General features: G+C 40.6%; 1 protein-coding gene across 1 annotated transcript in view; it reads left to right on the forward strand.

Moving 5' to 3' along the window:
* The first annotated feature begins 455 nt into the window (after nucleotides 1-455).
* LARGE1 (LARGE xylosyl- and glucuronyltransferase 1) overlaps nucleotides 456-16418 on the forward strand; it is a 283680-nt gene continuing 267717 nt past the window's right edge. Inside the window, exon 1 of the mRNA XM_069857011.1 lies at nucleotides 456-620. The gene's annotated coding sequence lies outside the window, so the exon portion shown is untranslated. The remainder of the gene's footprint in view (nucleotides 621-16418) is intronic.

The raw sequence follows: 16418 nt of genomic DNA on the forward strand, positions 1-16418 counted from the left end.
GGGGCGGCAGCCGCTCTCGCTCAGGGCAGCCTGGGCGGCGAGACCCGCAGGGGGGCAGCCTGGCACCGGAGGGAGCCCGGCGGCGGGGAAGGGGTGGGAGGCAAGGAAGGAAGGAAGGAAGGAAGGAAGGAACGAAGGAAAGGGAAGGGGGCAGCCTGGCACTCGGAGGCGGCCGCCGGGCAGCGGCACGGAGCGGGCGGAGCGCGGCACCCAGCGGCCGCTGAGGCCGGGCCGGCGGCGGCCGTAGCGGCGGCGGGGCCGGGGGGAGCCTCTCGGCGCCCGGCTCCGCGGGGCCGTTGACCTTCCCGGGGCTGCTCGGCGCCCGGCAGGCCGCGGAGAGGCCCCGGGGGCAGCGCAGGAGGCCCCCCCCCCCCCCCCGGCGGAATCCCCCGTCGCCCCCCGGGTCCTCCCGGCGCGCGGCGAGGCGAGCGGGACGGAGGGGCTGCTCCGCCGGGCGGCGAGGCCACGGAGCGAGGAGAGGGGCGGGAGGAGGCGGCCACCTCCCCGGGAAGAGCGGGGACCTTCCCCGCCGCCGTCCTCCCTGTCCCGCGGAGGAGCGGAGCCGCTGCCCGCCCGGAGGCGCGGGGGGAGGCGCGCGGGGAGCGCCCGTCCCGGCGGAGGTAAGTGCGGGGTCGGGTCGCTGCCGCTTTAGAGGCGCGGGGAGGGGGAGGGCGAGTAACAATCGGTGAGTGTCTCCCTTCCAGCAGCCCGGGGAAGGGAGCGGGGGTGTGTGTGTGTGTGTATTTTTTTTATCTTCCTGGATTTTAATCCCCATCAGCCGCGGAGTTGGAGGGATGCTCGGGCGGAGGCGCGCTGGTCGCTCCCCCGGCCCGGAGGGTCGCGTCGCCGCGCTCCCTCGGCCGAGGGGGGTTAACTCCGCGTGGTTCGCACGCCGTTCCCCTCCCGGGTCCGCTCGTTCCTCCTCCGGCCGCGGTGCTTTGCCGCTCCCCGGGGGCTCCAGCCGCGGGGACGCAGCCGGGACGGGACCCGACGGCAGCTCGGGGCGAAGCTGGAGTTCGGCTGGGACGCGGCGGCCGGGAGGGGGGCTTCCCGGTCCCCCCGGCGCCCCCCCAGCAGCCCTCGGCCCGGGACCGGCTCCTCTGCGAAGAGGAGCTCCGGCTGTCCCCCCCCGTTCCCGAGCGGTGTCATTTAGACCATCAATCCCTGCTCACCGAGGGGGGAAAACAGCAACTTGCGGCCTCGGTGGAGGTGACATGAAGTTTGAGGATGCCTTACGTAACACTTAGTGGAGAGATTCCTTCCTCTTCTGCTGTGCCCGGTGTTTCTTGTTTTCGGAAAGCCAGTGATCTCTCTTCTTTGTAAAGCATCAGACGAGCAATCTTTGTTTTTTTCACCTGCGTGCGATGTCTTCTGCTGCTGAGTTCAACTCGGAACAGGGGTACTGCTAGACGGCAGATAAAGCCTACTTTTTTTTCCCAACATCCATTTATTTTAACTGAACAGTAGCCAGAGGAGGCATCTGAACAGTTGTTGCAGGGTCTTACCTTTTTGTGTGTATCTTATACTGTTTTTTTTTTTTTTTAATAACACTCTTAATATTACTACAGGAAACGTTTTCACAGCACTGATTGTCACTTACGTATTCTGGAAGGTGTGGATGCCAGGATGGAAATTACAAAGAGTCAAACATCTTTTAAACAGTGTTAACTTTTTTTTTTTAATACAAATGCAGTGGTAGAAGGAACAGAAAGCACGATTCTAAACAAAGTACCAAATTAAAACCAGACCTGGCAATTGCCAACAGGTCAGCATGTTTCAGTTAATGAAATATTCTGGATACAGATTAGTTTTCTTTGTACAACAGTTATTTTTTTTAACTTGTTCAGAAGTAGAAACAGTGAGAAATTTGATAGATGGATTAAGAGGTTGTCTTGTCTTCCTGCAGTTTCTATAAATGGCTATGTCTTTTACTAAAAAAAAAAAGCTAGCTTCGTACAAAACAGCAGAGTATTTGGTGATTTGCCAAATATTCTTTAGACTCCTGCAAAGGTACACTATAGGGTCTAGTTTGGGTTGATTTTAACCCCCCCTTCAGTGGTGCAAATGTAGAGACTATTGTAATAGGATGCATGAAATGAAAGCTTTTTTCCTTATAGAGCTCCGTCATTATACTGTAAACTTAGAGGAAAAAATTCATATGTAAACTCAGTTGATGAGTTCAGGGCTGGGGGAATCTTTTAACAAAGTCATTCTGCTCCCTGCTGCAAATAGAGATAGGTTATCAAAGCTTAGTTTACGTGTAAGATCAGAACAAGTTAACAGAAAACCGCTCCCTCAAAACCCTCACTGTGTTGCATTTTTTTGAATTGGAGAAATTACCAGATGGAACAGGTATCCCTAGTCTTCTCGAAAACTGAAAATTGCTGATAAGTATTCCAAGTTTGAGATGTGAAATTCTTACTGCTTAGGTGTCCTGTGACGGCCCTTGATCAGCAAGGCTGCAAGTCATGTAGAAGCCGCAGTAACTGCAGAGTCTCTGATGGATAATTGGATTGGTAGGTTGTTTTTTCTTTTTTCTTTATTTTTTTTCTTTTAATTGCCCGCTGTGGTAGCAAGTTCCTTTTCTCCATCCTGTCGATGTTTAATTTTTGCAGGTTTTTATTTATATTGTGTTGCATCTTTCCTGTTCAAAGTACATACACCCTTGTCAGTTACTGGAAAGGAAAGCATAGCTTGGAGCTATTTGGATGGCAGTATCTAGCAATATATATAGATTTATTTTAATATCTGAAATATTCATGACAACTGTTTTCCTTCTCTGTACAGATGATGTAAAATGATAGTAAGTTTTCTCAGGTCTGGAGAAATATGTGCAGGCTTTCTTTGAAAGGAGCAATGAAAGTAGTATTACTAACACATTGAATTCTCTGTGGCAGCTATTGAATTTGCAGGAATTCCACAGTAGAGTCCTCAGAAAGCCAAAGTGCAGAGCTGTGGTGAATGACTTCATGCCTGTTGGCAACATCAAGATCTGTCAGAGGTTTGATCTGCTGAAATTGTAGTGTGTAGGACTTAATATTAGCAAAAGTAGTATTCTTTCTGAATGAATTATTTTAGAAGAACTGGTAGAACTAGACACCTCCCATGTGCACTTAAATTGCTGAAGTGTTCTTAAATGTAATGATTTTGAAGGAACAATTCTCCAAACTATTAGTTGTGTGACTATTTCTTGCTTAAATGTGTATTTATTGTTTTTACTTGTAACGAACAATCAGTTGTCAATAGACCCTTACTGGAATACTTCCATCCTCTGTCTGATTTCTTTTTAGTATGTGTGTCTTTATAAGAGCAATCTTAAAAAGACACACACATACACAAAGCCAACAAAATCCAAGCCATTTTGCCTGATGTTTATAAACTGAAGGTTAATAATGGGCAAAATTCATAACCTGGCTATGAAGTCTTTGCACTATATCCTAGACTTGATCTGCATGCAAACTTCTATCAACATTGATGGGAGTGCTTTTCTGGATCCAGAAAAGCCTATGTTGAAAGCCTATGTTAATGAGCTCTTGCTAGCTTTTGATTGAAGACCTTTCATCATCTGTGTTAGAATAAATTAAAAATACATCCTTTTTAAGGTTGTAAGATTTATGATGTATCCATATTTGCAATAACCTATGTGTACTGATAACATTACTATAAAGACTTGCATGAGAAGTGGATAAATTGACAGCTGGTCATTCTTCTTGAGTTTGTTTCCACTCTCTCCAGAGTTAGCTGTATTGGTTACTTGCTTAATACTGAGGCTAAAGATCTTTCTGAAGGGTAGTTTTGTGTAAGGAAATATACACATACAACCACAAGCACAATTTTGCTCTGTTAGGTGCCTGGGTTTGGCTTATCTTTCTTTTTGTAGTAAATGATGGTGTTAAAAAACAATTATAGTTCATTATCCCACACCTTGCATAATTTAATATCTGGAGATTGAGAACTGCCATCGAAGAATATAATTTTACTTTTCCTTTCTTTGCTTTTTCATTGGGTCACTACTTTTCTCTTCTTTGTGGTACACCCACCTGAAGTTACGGGTTAAGAAATGAGCTTTTTACCTTGTAGGGATTCATGACTGTCTTTGGCTCGGTATTTGAAGGTCTGTCCCACGTCTTGTCAAAGCTTGTTCAGTGCATGGCTGTTTAAGGGGAGCAGCTGATAACAAATTCTATTTTATACAGAATTTGGTGGCTCAGAAATCAAGGAGAAAATTGCTAGAAAGGATTATCCTGGCCTTGGTACTGGAGCAAAACTGCCAAGTCTGGAATCCTTGTTTAAGTGTTGTCTGTGTCAGAATTAGAAGCAAACTGTGTAGAAGAGTTCCATTACCTTTTATAATTTGCAGATCAGACTAGGTCTGATCTAACAGTGCTTACAGTAGTATCAGCAATACTGTTCTTTCTGGGGTATAGCTACTATTTCTATAACAATGGAGTTAGCTGGGTAAAAGCTACACTTAAAATTGGCACGAAGAACCCTAGCAATGTCTATCCACTGCTACAGCAAAAAGCCAGATCTAATCACTTAAGCCTGATGATGGAGGAAGCTGGAAATTTCATATGGTGCATGCAGAATGCAGTCTTCCTCACTGACCTGCACGTAAGATAGTTATGCTTGAAAATACTAAAAAGAAATAGATGACTCTTTAAAGAAAAGAGTTCCCTGTCCTTACACCTCCAATCTCTTGATAACTGTTTTGAGGGGATAAATGCTACCGCTACTCTACTCTTCTCCCATGAATATCTGAGTACTGATGAGTCATTTCTATTACTCCATGTCTATGCCAGTTTTCTGTCTTCAGGAGATAGTTGCACATGTTGCACATGTTGACTCATCCCCCGTGCATGCTGCCTGAGGGGCAGCTAGTCAAGGGTCACATAAGTTAACAGTGGATGGCTTTATTCTTTTCCCAGGTATCTGTGAAAATGATAGAGATGGTGACAATCTTTGATCTGCTGCTGTTTGGCAAAACTGCGAGTAGCAGGGCTAACACCAGAACCATAGTGTTGTTAGATTAAGACCACACTCACAGAAGTTTAAACCTGCTTTTCACCTTCTGGCACTGTTTCACTTTTACAAGAAAACTTACCTTCAGCAAAAATAGAGCTTTCTCAGAACCCCCTGCTTCCTTCAACAGAAATTTTCTCCTGCTTAAAACTTGCCGGGAAGTTGAGTTGTCACTTTCAGTTGCATCTTTCAATAGGTGCTCTACCACAATTTGATACTTACATGCAGAATGCTGTCATTTCAGTTGTATCATTAGCTTTTGGCTTTTATCTCCTGGTACATGTTTGACAGCTAAGACTTATGACTAGGGGAAAACTATGGAAGTATGTTATTGAGCAGTCTTCATTTAAAAACAGAATGAAGGATTCTGCTTTTTTTTTGGGAGGGAGGAGGGGAGCAAAAGGGCAGAGGAACAGAGGAAAGGAACTGTGAAATCTGATATTTAAAAAAAAAATAAATATGAAATTCTTTGCTTTCTTGCAACTTTTAGATGGACTTTAGTACCTGTTTAGGGACTTGGGAATGGATTTGTCTATTTGGAGAAAAGAATACTTGCCTTCCTGGAGTAAAAATTGTTACTGAATGGTGAAATGGAGGGAGCAAGAAGAACTGGGAACTGTTCAGCTGAGGTGAAGTTTCCAGCTGATACTCAAGTTTCTCAACTCAGCTCCTCCTGACTGGGTTCACTTTCTTCCTCTCTCCAAATTCCTATCTGTGCCCCTGAACCTCAGCTATCTCAGTACAAATCCCATTGGTGATTGGTTTTCCTTCTTTCTTTAGTTAATGCTGCTGCTAATCAATATTACAAATTGAATCTTATGTTCAGAAATTACTGGACTTAAGTGTATGAATCTGCTTAATTCAATATACTTCAGGCCAAAGATACTAGAAAAGTGCGTGCCATTGGATAGAAATAAGAAATGAAACCCAGTGATTCTAGCATTATTAAATCCCCAAATATATGTTCTTTATATCATGTTTTTCTTAATAATATTAGCTTTCACAGAAGGGACTTCTAGGCTTCCTGTTTTTTTAATGGGATATGGACTGATGTTAGCTCTTAGGCTCTGCTCTGAGGCTCTGCAAGCAGCAGTTAAATTCTGTATTTCTGTAGTTCCATCTTTTTTCAATCTTAAGACTAGTTCTAGAGCGTGACTCAGATTTAAACACAGGGAAGTTATCATTCATTTAAGACAAGTCCTCTGAGATAAAATATTGGCTGATGTGCTTGTGAATTCTTAAATAAGATAAAGATGGCTCTTACCCCTTTAAAAGGGTACAGTTATCAGTATGTTTGGATGCTTCAGTGTTTAGCGTACCATACAACTAGATGCTATTTTATCAAAGTAGAGAATTGGAGAACTGAAGAGTGAGAACTCTGTAAATGTGGACATTTTATAGTGTTATTATTGAAATACCTTATAACTGATGTCTTTTATCGTAGTCTTCCAGAGCTCTTTAATATCAACTACATTTATCAGAAATCTGTTCCTCTTCAGTGACTCTTCCAAGTAGTTGAAATCTGTTGGTGAAAATGTTGTAAGCAGTTTTTACTAGTAAATTTGCATGTTGACATTAACTTCCATGAAGCAAAAAACTAATCAGTTTAAAGAAATGGTAGAAGCTTTTAGTTTGTCCCAAGTCGACAAAATGTGGGATGCTACAAATGGAGAAAAAGGGGAAAAAAACAGTACTAATATTGAGTCCACTGGAAGACAGGACTTGCTAGCGGCTAAACCAAACCATTTGGTGATGGGAAAGAAAGGGAGGATTTTGTACTTGTTTTTTTTGTTAAGTTTTTCAGAATACTATCTGGAATGCAGTGAGACCAATAATTTTGTCTGTGCTATTACCTCAGAGAGTAACAATAAAATGTACAGGCAAATGTACACTTCAGATGTAACTGTCAAACTCATTGTCCAACAATCATCTTGCAGTTCAGATGACTTTAATGAAGAAGCAATGTGTAAAAGAATAAATTCAAATCCTTCCATCATTGCTGTCAGACCTTAGTTTTGAAGAGGAGAGTATGGCTTAAGTTACTGCATTTCCTTAGAAACATTGCATTCTGCCTCCCTACTCTCTTGTTCTCATTATAGCACTAGCGCAGCTTAAAGGATGCTGAGTTTAAATAGCAGCTTCTACAAACTTCTGAGGTCGTTCAGACTCACGCTGTATAGATTAGTGGTGCGGGTCCTTCATTTGCTGGAACACCTCCTTCCCATTTAAAGGCATCCTTTGGGAATGATTCCTGTGTGGCCAAAATCAGGTCACTTTCCAGCTGGTGTGGACAGTGGAGAACCATGCACAGTCCTGCCTTGCAAAGTGGTTATCAAACTTGAAATTTACATCTTCACTGCTGTTACCCAGAGCCTTGCCCCTTTCTTTTGGATGCCTTGCTGGGGCAGCTGAATATAAAATCTCAACTTCTTCATACTGCCAGTGTCCGCTGCTTTGGTGAATGGGACCGAGAAGAAATATGTTCTCAACATTTTTTCTTCATCAGGATGAACAGAAATAGTAATGTTGTGCCACTAGTATGTAAAGAACTGAAATTGATGGCATTTTTCATATGCAGAGTAACTTTGCCAATTCTCTAGTGTCAGGCGCGTTGTGGAAATAAATCCATAGGTTCTTGAGTGCTTCACAGAGCAGGTAAGAGTGAAGAAGATGACACTGTAGGAAGATAAACTGATACACTACAGGTGAAGTGATTTGACAAAGCTGCATGAGCGGTTAGTAAAAAAGCAAAGAGCAGAACTCTGGTTTCCTGAATGAGTCACTGTCCTACGCTCTAAGCATGTGAAAACCCCACTGACTTTAGCAAGAACTATTGCTTAATATAGTTGTGCCTTGGATGAACAGCCCAAGTCCCTGATGATAGTCGGCATATAACAATTAGTTTTCTGTAAATATACTGAACATCTATGTATCTTAAACCAAAAAAGAAAAGTTAAATGACAATTGAATAAATGACAAAATAAACTTATTGTGATAGAATTTACAGACAGTCTTTGTTGTAAGCAAAAGAAGAAAAAAGCGTGTTTTACTTCTCAAAAATAGAAACTAGTACAACATATAAAGGAGAAGGAAACAGGAGAATCTTGGAAGGCGTAAACAAATGTAGCTTGGTCTTTAAAGGCTGTAGGTTAATGTTCTTTAAATACATGGAGTTTTATCTATGTCCAGGTGGCGCTAAGAACCTTGAGAGGGGAAACTGGCACAGTCCACTACCATTTAGCAGAAGTCACCGTAAGTGAACATTAAGGAGACCAGAGTCTCTACTGTGTTATTGACACATGCTGTCTGGGTTAAAAATTTTACACTTTCATTGATGACATGATTTTATTTTATTTTTGACCAGTGATAAGCAGGGGCAGGAACAGTATCTGTCTGAATAGGAGGCTACAACCATGTTTGTATGGCATGTATCCCACTGTGCTGCTGGGCAAATTTGTTAAGGGTGAAGGGAGTGAAGAGACATGGAGAGGAGAGAGAGAAAATAGCACTCGGGTAAATCCATATTCAGCAGGTGTCTGAAGGTGGTTAGTGTGATGCAGAACAAAATTTTGAGATGTCCTTCTTTTTTGTCCCAAAGATCTTCAAGTTTTTTATTGGTGGCATTCTTTCCTTTCTGCTTTCAGACCACAAAATACCGTATTCTACATCAGTAATAAATATTTCTGGACTTGCAGTTAGTATCAAGAGTTCTCTGAAATAATTATTTTTGCAATATGTTTTACTTTCTGTATTTGGGTTTTTCTCTTCAATTTTGTTTGTACTGCACTGGGCATTGGTATGTTGAGAAAGACCCAAAGTTGATTTTTTAATGCTGTTTTTTCTTCCTTCTTTTTCTTTCTATTCCTTTTCTCCTAGACTTTCATATTTTAAGTTGCCGTGTAAGAATATAACATGATTTGGGAAAATGTCTTGGCTTTTGCTGTTGAAATAGTGGAATTGCAAATGTAGTATAGAAAGCAGTTATTTTTTCATGTTACTAAAATGCCTAGGGGCCTTGGTTGAGAGAAGGCTCCCTTCATGCTGGGTGAAGCACAAATACACAGACTCTGTGTACCTTAACAGTACTTCACGGAATGGGAAGTGTGGTACAGAACAACAATACACTGGTGCGTGACTGGAACTTTTCTGACATAGCAGGACTTCCAGAGAATCGGAATGGTTGAAGTTGGAAGGGACCTCCAGGCGTCATCTGATCCATTCCTCTTGTTCAAGCAGATCCACCTAGAGCAGGTTCCCTGGGACTATGTCCAGATGGCTTTTGAGTTTCTCTAAAGAGGGAGACTCTACAATATCTCTGGACAACCTGTGCCAGTGCTTTGTCACTGTCAGAGTGAAAAAATGCTTCCTGATATTCAGAGGGACAGTGAAACTGAGAAGGATCTGACTCATTTTGATAGGAATGGTTGGACTCGATGATCCGGTGGGTCTCTTCCAACCTGGTTGTTCTATGATTCTAGGATTTTAGGATTCTATGATTCCATCTTCTTTACATCCTCTGTTCAGATACTTATTTCTTTACATCTGCCACCAGTTTCAGCTCCAGGTGGGCTCTAGCTTTCCTGATTGCTTTTCTGCATGCTCAAGCAGCATCCCTGTATTCCTCCCAGTTTACCCATCCCTGCTTCCACCTTTTGTATACTGGTCTGCTCTTTAATCCTTCAATCCTTACCTATAACATCTCAGTTTATCATCCATGTGCAGACAAAGCTTCATGCATTCCAGCTCCTCTCTCATGTAAAGAGTGACTCTACCTCCTTGTCTTTCTGATATGTCCTTCCTAAAGAGCCCGTGTCCCTCCATTGCAGCACTCATGCAAGCCATCCCACCATCCCTGGTCTAGTGGGAGGTGTCAACAAGATCATAGCTGTACAACTGCATACAGATCTGTAATTCCTTTTGTTTATTCTCCTCGTGTTTATTCATACAAGACAAAATTCCAGAAATGATGGAAGCAATTCAGATAAAAGCACTGGTTTTGTCAATATAATTGTGACTGCTGTGGCAGCTTCCGCTAGCTAAGTTGCATCAATCAAAAGTCACTCTTCACACTGTCAGCCAACATAGCTGGAGTGTCTGAAATTCCCAAAGTGAGAAACCATTCTTGTCCAAAAAAGCTTACAAAACAGAGAGAAGTAAGCGTGCTGAAGTGTTTGAACACTGATAGTTTGTACTTTCCTTTCTTTATATTTCCTTTTATATTGTACTTTCAGTCTCAAGAATTTGTCATTTGAATAGGACTGGCTTATTTGTTGATAGTTTTGTTTTTTAAATGTGTTTGAAGAAAAACCCCTAAAGTCTTGTGTTGTGATCCACTGGAAGCAGCAACATGGGACAGTTCTGAAAAACAATCATGGCCATTCTAGGCCATTTTCTCTGTCAGGTTATATTGGATTTTAATTGATGTGATATTTTAAGTACATTTCAATATTTGTCTTGACAGTTCTAAAATAAAATCATACGATAGCATATAACACCAGTATTTTTAACCAACTAAACAGAAACCTTTAGGAGGATGGAAACAGATCCCACTGCACCTGCCATTTGATGTTAATTTATGAAGGTGAAATGTATCTAACATGACAGGAACTGAGCCATTCATCACAGACAGCAAGAAATCCAGCTCCCCTTGTGGTTTTGTGTCGTTTTCTTTACCTGTATTCAGGTGTATCTGACTTCGTGATGCAACAGTTTGGATCACTAAGAGCTTGTTCTGTTTGTTTTGTTTTGAGTCAGGTACAGCTATCATTTTTAGGACACTGTATCTTTGATCAATCAGAGCAAAATGGAATTTCTGTTGAAGTTTTAGTGGATTGAGTGCTGGTATTCTATCAGACCAGAGAGAGCATTATTAAGAGTGAGAAGCATTTTCAGGAGCTGCTTGTAATGCCAACTTCAATCTTTGTAGTGAGAAATCACTCTCTAATTGTTCAGGCTATCTCAGGTCCATTTTCAAATCCTCTGCTTTTAGCTGAGGATATTGTTAGATTATACCCTCTAATGCTTTCAGTTTGATAGTCCTGTCAAATGTTGACCTGGCAGCCAACTTCCATGTTTTTTTTGCTCACTGGAGCTTTTATCTGAGTTGACTATAGTAACCCAATGCAAATTCCCACTAGTAACCAAGCCTGCTGAACTAGGCTGAACAACAGGAGGACATGAAACCTGTGCCCCTTGCTTATAACTAGCTTCTATTCCTTTCTCTATCAAGTTCAAGCCCCTAATTTTTCAAGGCCCTGCTCAAAACCCCAGCAGGAATGTTTCTGCCAGGTTCATATGGCTTCAAGCTGGCTCCTTGATGAGCTGAACGTTAATTAGCAAAACGAAAAACTTTGCCATTCTTGCTTTATTTGTCCTATGAGCTATCTCACCAAAATAAGTGCTGCTAATAGCGAAGTGAGTGAGGTACTAAACAATATAGATGAGGATCTGTCAGAGTCCTAATCTTTGATACTAGCTCTCTATCCATCAACTAGCAGTGTTTTCTGTGGTAGAATATTGGCAAGCATACAGTGGTGCTTCTGGATGGCATGGTGTTCTCAGTAGACATCCTAGCATTGGTCTACATTAGTAGTATTAGACACTCCAAGTGAACATGAATGTAGCAGGTAATGCTTCATGAAAGATCTTTTTGCTTGAGTCTTTCCTGTTAGCTGTGGGTAAAGAGCCACAAACCACCCTAAAAAAAGAAGATTAATTCAGCAGGGTATTTAATGGACAAACTTAAACACTTTATGGCTTCGTATCTAGCAGCTTGATTGTGCTGAGCATATGTGCCTTTGGAAATGCACTAATGGGAACCACAAAAGAAAAAACAAAGGAAAACCACTTTACTCTCAATAAGGATATAAAAGCTTTTCTCATGGCGATACAGAATAAAAAAATCTTTGCAGTCTTAATTTAAGAAAAGCAACACAAATTTCAATTGGAAAAGTGTTAGTGTTGAAAGTAACCCAGGACTACCAGGATCTCTCAGGATAGAGTGATATAGTATTCCTTTGCTGTTCTAGTACTGCAGAACCTGTGTTGATGCGCTACTAAGATGGGAATGAAATCATAGTATGCAAAACTAAAGTATCAGCCAGCCACCCATCCATTTTGCTGCCAAATTCTGCATCCTCTTTCCTTGCTGCCTTTCACTGAAACAATGGTTCTTTTATCTCTTGGCACGCTAATATTTGTAAAGTGTTTTTGGAAGATGAAATGCACCAGAAAGGTGCTAAGTATTCTTGCTTTCATTTGGAACTAATTTTCATTCAAGATGTTCTTGTCATGGCTTACACTTGGTGTGAAAACTGAAGGGGATGCTGTGATCTTAAGAATTTTGGACTTATTTGTTTTACTGGCAGAGCACAAATATACATATATGAGGATTTGCTCTAATTCTGTGGCTCAGGAGTAGCTTTTTGATGCAGACAAATATCTCTATTCTAGAAGCTGCTTCGCTAAGGGTTGGCATGAAAGTGTATCTTAGATTACTTGTTACATCTAGAATGCAGATTGGGATGTGCTGTATGCGTTTTATGCATCTCTGTAAGCATCACTGAATGTCCAAACTGCTGTCAGACTTCTAGGTTGGTTTTTTTTTTCTTTTCCCTGCATGTCTGTAGCTAGCAGGTAGATTGAAGGTTTGGATTCGTAGATATTTATTTATTTAAAAACACTGAATACTGGAATAAAGGAGAGATTCTTTACCCAGGCTTGGCCTAGTTAGTGTAGAATTTCTTGATGCTGTTAAACTGCAAATGGGAGGAAGAAGTTCTGCAAGAACCTAATTAAAACACTGAAACATCTAACTTTCCATCACATGTTTATACATAAAATTCCAAAAATTTGTTGAAGCTTTGGATCTATTAGGAAAAATTTCCTTTGAGGTGAAGATGCAAGTATGGAATGTTACATAGTCAAAATTCTCATCTTTAAGGTCCTCATCTTTAACTCCTGTGAAATTATTTGGAACAAATGGTGATCTGTAGACAATTCCTAAGGTTCTTAGTTCTTGATTGACTAGGAACTGGAGACTCATATATGTTATTTTTCAATATACATTTACGTGTGCATCTGCAAAACATTCAGAGGTTTGCAAACTGAAACCACTGATTTGTAGGAAAGTGTAAACCGATTAGGTTCTAATTTCTGTAAGTAGAACTTAGAAAATTGTGTTAGGCATATTGCAGAGCCATTGAGGCTTCCTCCAACTGTCTAGGAATGTAATGCCATGACACCTGTTGACTTGAATTTTGGAACAGGACTTGAATACATGATCCTAAAAAGCACCAAGAATAGTTTTCTTTGGTTCTGAGTGGGATTCATTAACTCTTACGTTTTGCCTTCATTGGTTGTCTTTGTACAAGTGCATATTTAGTTAACATAAGAAATGATGGCTTTTTTCACAGAACAAATGAAAGACTTAGATGGTATTATACCTCCATGCATCTTTTCAGTGTGATGGGAAATTTCATGTCATAAGAAGCACATTTTCCCCTGTACAAATGTGAAATTGTGTTGTAAATGAAATCTCTTAATTACTGCTTAGCTTTGCTAAGCTTTTTACTTGAGTCAGCAACTGCTTTGCTGAAAAGTACCATAATTTTGAAGCAGAAATTTAGGACTGAAGATTTTAAACTAATTTCTTTCTTCCTCATCATTAAGAGAATAGTGGTCTAGTAGTCAGGAAGAAGAGCGTTCTGGTTTTATAAACACTATTCATATTTTTGTATTAGTAAACTGGAACAGCATGTTTTTGTTTCTCCTCCACCTCCTCACTGTCTGTCTTGCATTTGGTTTTGCATCTGGATTTTGGACTACACCTTCCACTTTGGAGCTACATTTTTTGCCTAATCAAATTTTGATCTGATCAAATGTGTGTAGGTTTCTCGGGGAAAGAGAGGTTACCTTGAGATCAAAAAAGAAAGTAGATGGTAAGCTATGCGTGTTTGGAGATTTTTTTTTTAATTTGTGCATTACAGTGTATTGTGAAAAGTGTTCTAAAATATGGAGAAGTGTGTGTGTCTGTAGTGATGTCTGTAATTTCAGCAGAGGTAAGGTGACATGATGACCTGTGTGAGATACATAGGCTACTTAGTGAAATCTTTGAATTGTTTCCTTAGGGTAGTACAGAGCATCAGTTTCTCATATTATCTGGAGTCCAGGTTAAAATCCTAATTTATACTATGTGCAATCCTGATTTGAACTATGTATGAATTGAGCAGTTTTCCTTAACTATGGTTTTCATTTTGAATTGCACTGTGAGATGTTTACAGACTGTTGTCTGTAGTGAATGTTCTGAATATCATCAGTGGAAGCAGTGGTGTTATTTGCCAGTGATTACTGCATTGTTGCATCGCCAAATGCGTGGTGACCACTGATTGCCAGGCTTGACCAGTTTTCTCCATGTTTCGGCTATAATTCCCTGATTTAGTCACTTGTTTTCCTCAATCATACCTTTGGATTGTGTGAGTACCTTGGGACAGGCACAGTTTCTTCGTTAGGTACTTGCATCACAGTTAGCATAGCAAAACCATGGGTCTTTGGTGGTTCCTGGCAACCACAGTCCATAATGCCCACTATAGTGTTTGATAATTAAAGCATTACATAATTGGATGAGACTGACAGTACTCATTAAAACTACATCTTAACCTAAAGTGACTGAATGTACCTTTAAAGCATACCCTGGATTCTCTCTTAAGCAGTGAAAGGGTTTTTCTGTTTGACATCCACAGCTACAGGTGACTCTAGTCTTCAGATAGCACTGGTAACAATAGCTACAATATTGAAATGAAGATGGAGGTACTAAAAGGAAAGAGAGAGGATGCAAAAGCTGTTCTTTAATCCTCTGGGATGATGGCCTTAAGCCACGTGTCCTTGTGATTTATGCACTTGTTTTTATTTGTCCTCTTTGACAGAAAGCTTTGTCACTGAAGAGATTTGATAACAGCCTGTTCAGTATGATTGTAGTACCTTGCATTTATGTAATACAACAAATAACTTGGGATCATTTATGGAGTTAGTCATTCTTGCTATATGCATTGTACCTCTGATTTCACCATTAGTAGCTTAGATGGAGTTAGGTAAGGACTTTCTGCTCACTTCATTCTGTCCCATAATGATACGACAGAGAAATATTTTCCATTTTGTGCTTCAATATATTGGAACACGAATAAGATATGCATGTACTGTACCTGCAGTGTATATATGTGTAGTTGGCGTATGTGAATATGGGTTGGTAGAATTTGCTACTTGGTGTACTTTAAACAAATATTTTAACTGATAAAGGTCTATAATAAGACAAGCAATCTAAAACAAAGGGAAAAATTGGAAAAAGAGGATTTGTTTCTTTAACTTGCAGACTTTACTCTAGCCTCAGTTATACAGCAGTAAATGTGGCAGTGATAGAAACTATAAAGGACAAAAGGGAGTTTCAGATCTCAGGCAGCCAGCTTATTGCAAGAGGCATGCACTCAACTAGCTGAAGAGAGCATGTGTGGATGAAATGTAACGTGCTGGAGCAGGGAATGAAGACATGAAGCCTTTGCTGTTCTGTTTTGCTGGGTTTGGAAAATCTGAGAGGGACTTTTCTGGGAAGGAATTTTTCTGGAAAGATGTACAAATAGTGCTTTTACCTTGTGGTTTCTGTGGCTGTGCATCTTCTCGCTACATTAAACCATTACCTGTGTTTTTTATCCATAACCTTGTAATGAAAGAAGTTGTTCTGGAGCTAGTCTCTTATGTCCTCTAAACTGTGTTGGTTTCCCTGCTGTGACTTCAATAACGCATCATTTTGTAAGTTCAGAGGATTTAATGCATTTCGGATGAATTTGTGAGTTGCTGTTAGACAGTTGAAAGGAAAATAGCTATACTGGATTGAATGCAAAGCCACTTCCCCTGCTTCTTTCCCATCCCACCCACTAACATGCAGGAGCATCTGTCTTTCATCTGCTCTTTGCCTGGTGCTATGTGTGAGTGCATTTTGGCAAACATTTTATGAACAGAGATCTTCAGAAAACCTATGAGATGAAATAACAGTGTTGAGAAATGCAAGTAGTTTTGCCTTACTAGATAGCTACTTGTGCAACAGAGGGTGATGCTATGACAAATAAAAATATTTCTGTAGTAAATGTTACCACAGCAAATGAGCCTGTGTTCTCTAGCTCTACTGAAGTTATAGCATGTCTAAATTTATAACAGCCACTTGCAACATAAAAAAAAATGCAGGGGATTTTTGGCCTATATTCTTCATAGAAGTTAGAAGATGCTTTTCTTTTTGTCAGGTTTTCTAAAAGTATATTCTATCATTTAAGTTATCTGAATGCTGCATAAGGGAGGAAGTTTTTCAGTTTCAAGATTATAATCATGTTGTGACAACTCAAATGGCTTTA

Source organism: Phaenicophaeus curvirostris, chromosome 1 (assembly GCF_032191515.1).
Source record: "Phaenicophaeus curvirostris isolate KB17595 chromosome 1, BPBGC_Pcur_1.0, whole genome shotgun sequence".
NCBI classification, from domain to species: Eukaryota; Metazoa; Chordata; class Aves; order Cuculiformes; family Cuculidae; genus Phaenicophaeus; species Phaenicophaeus curvirostris.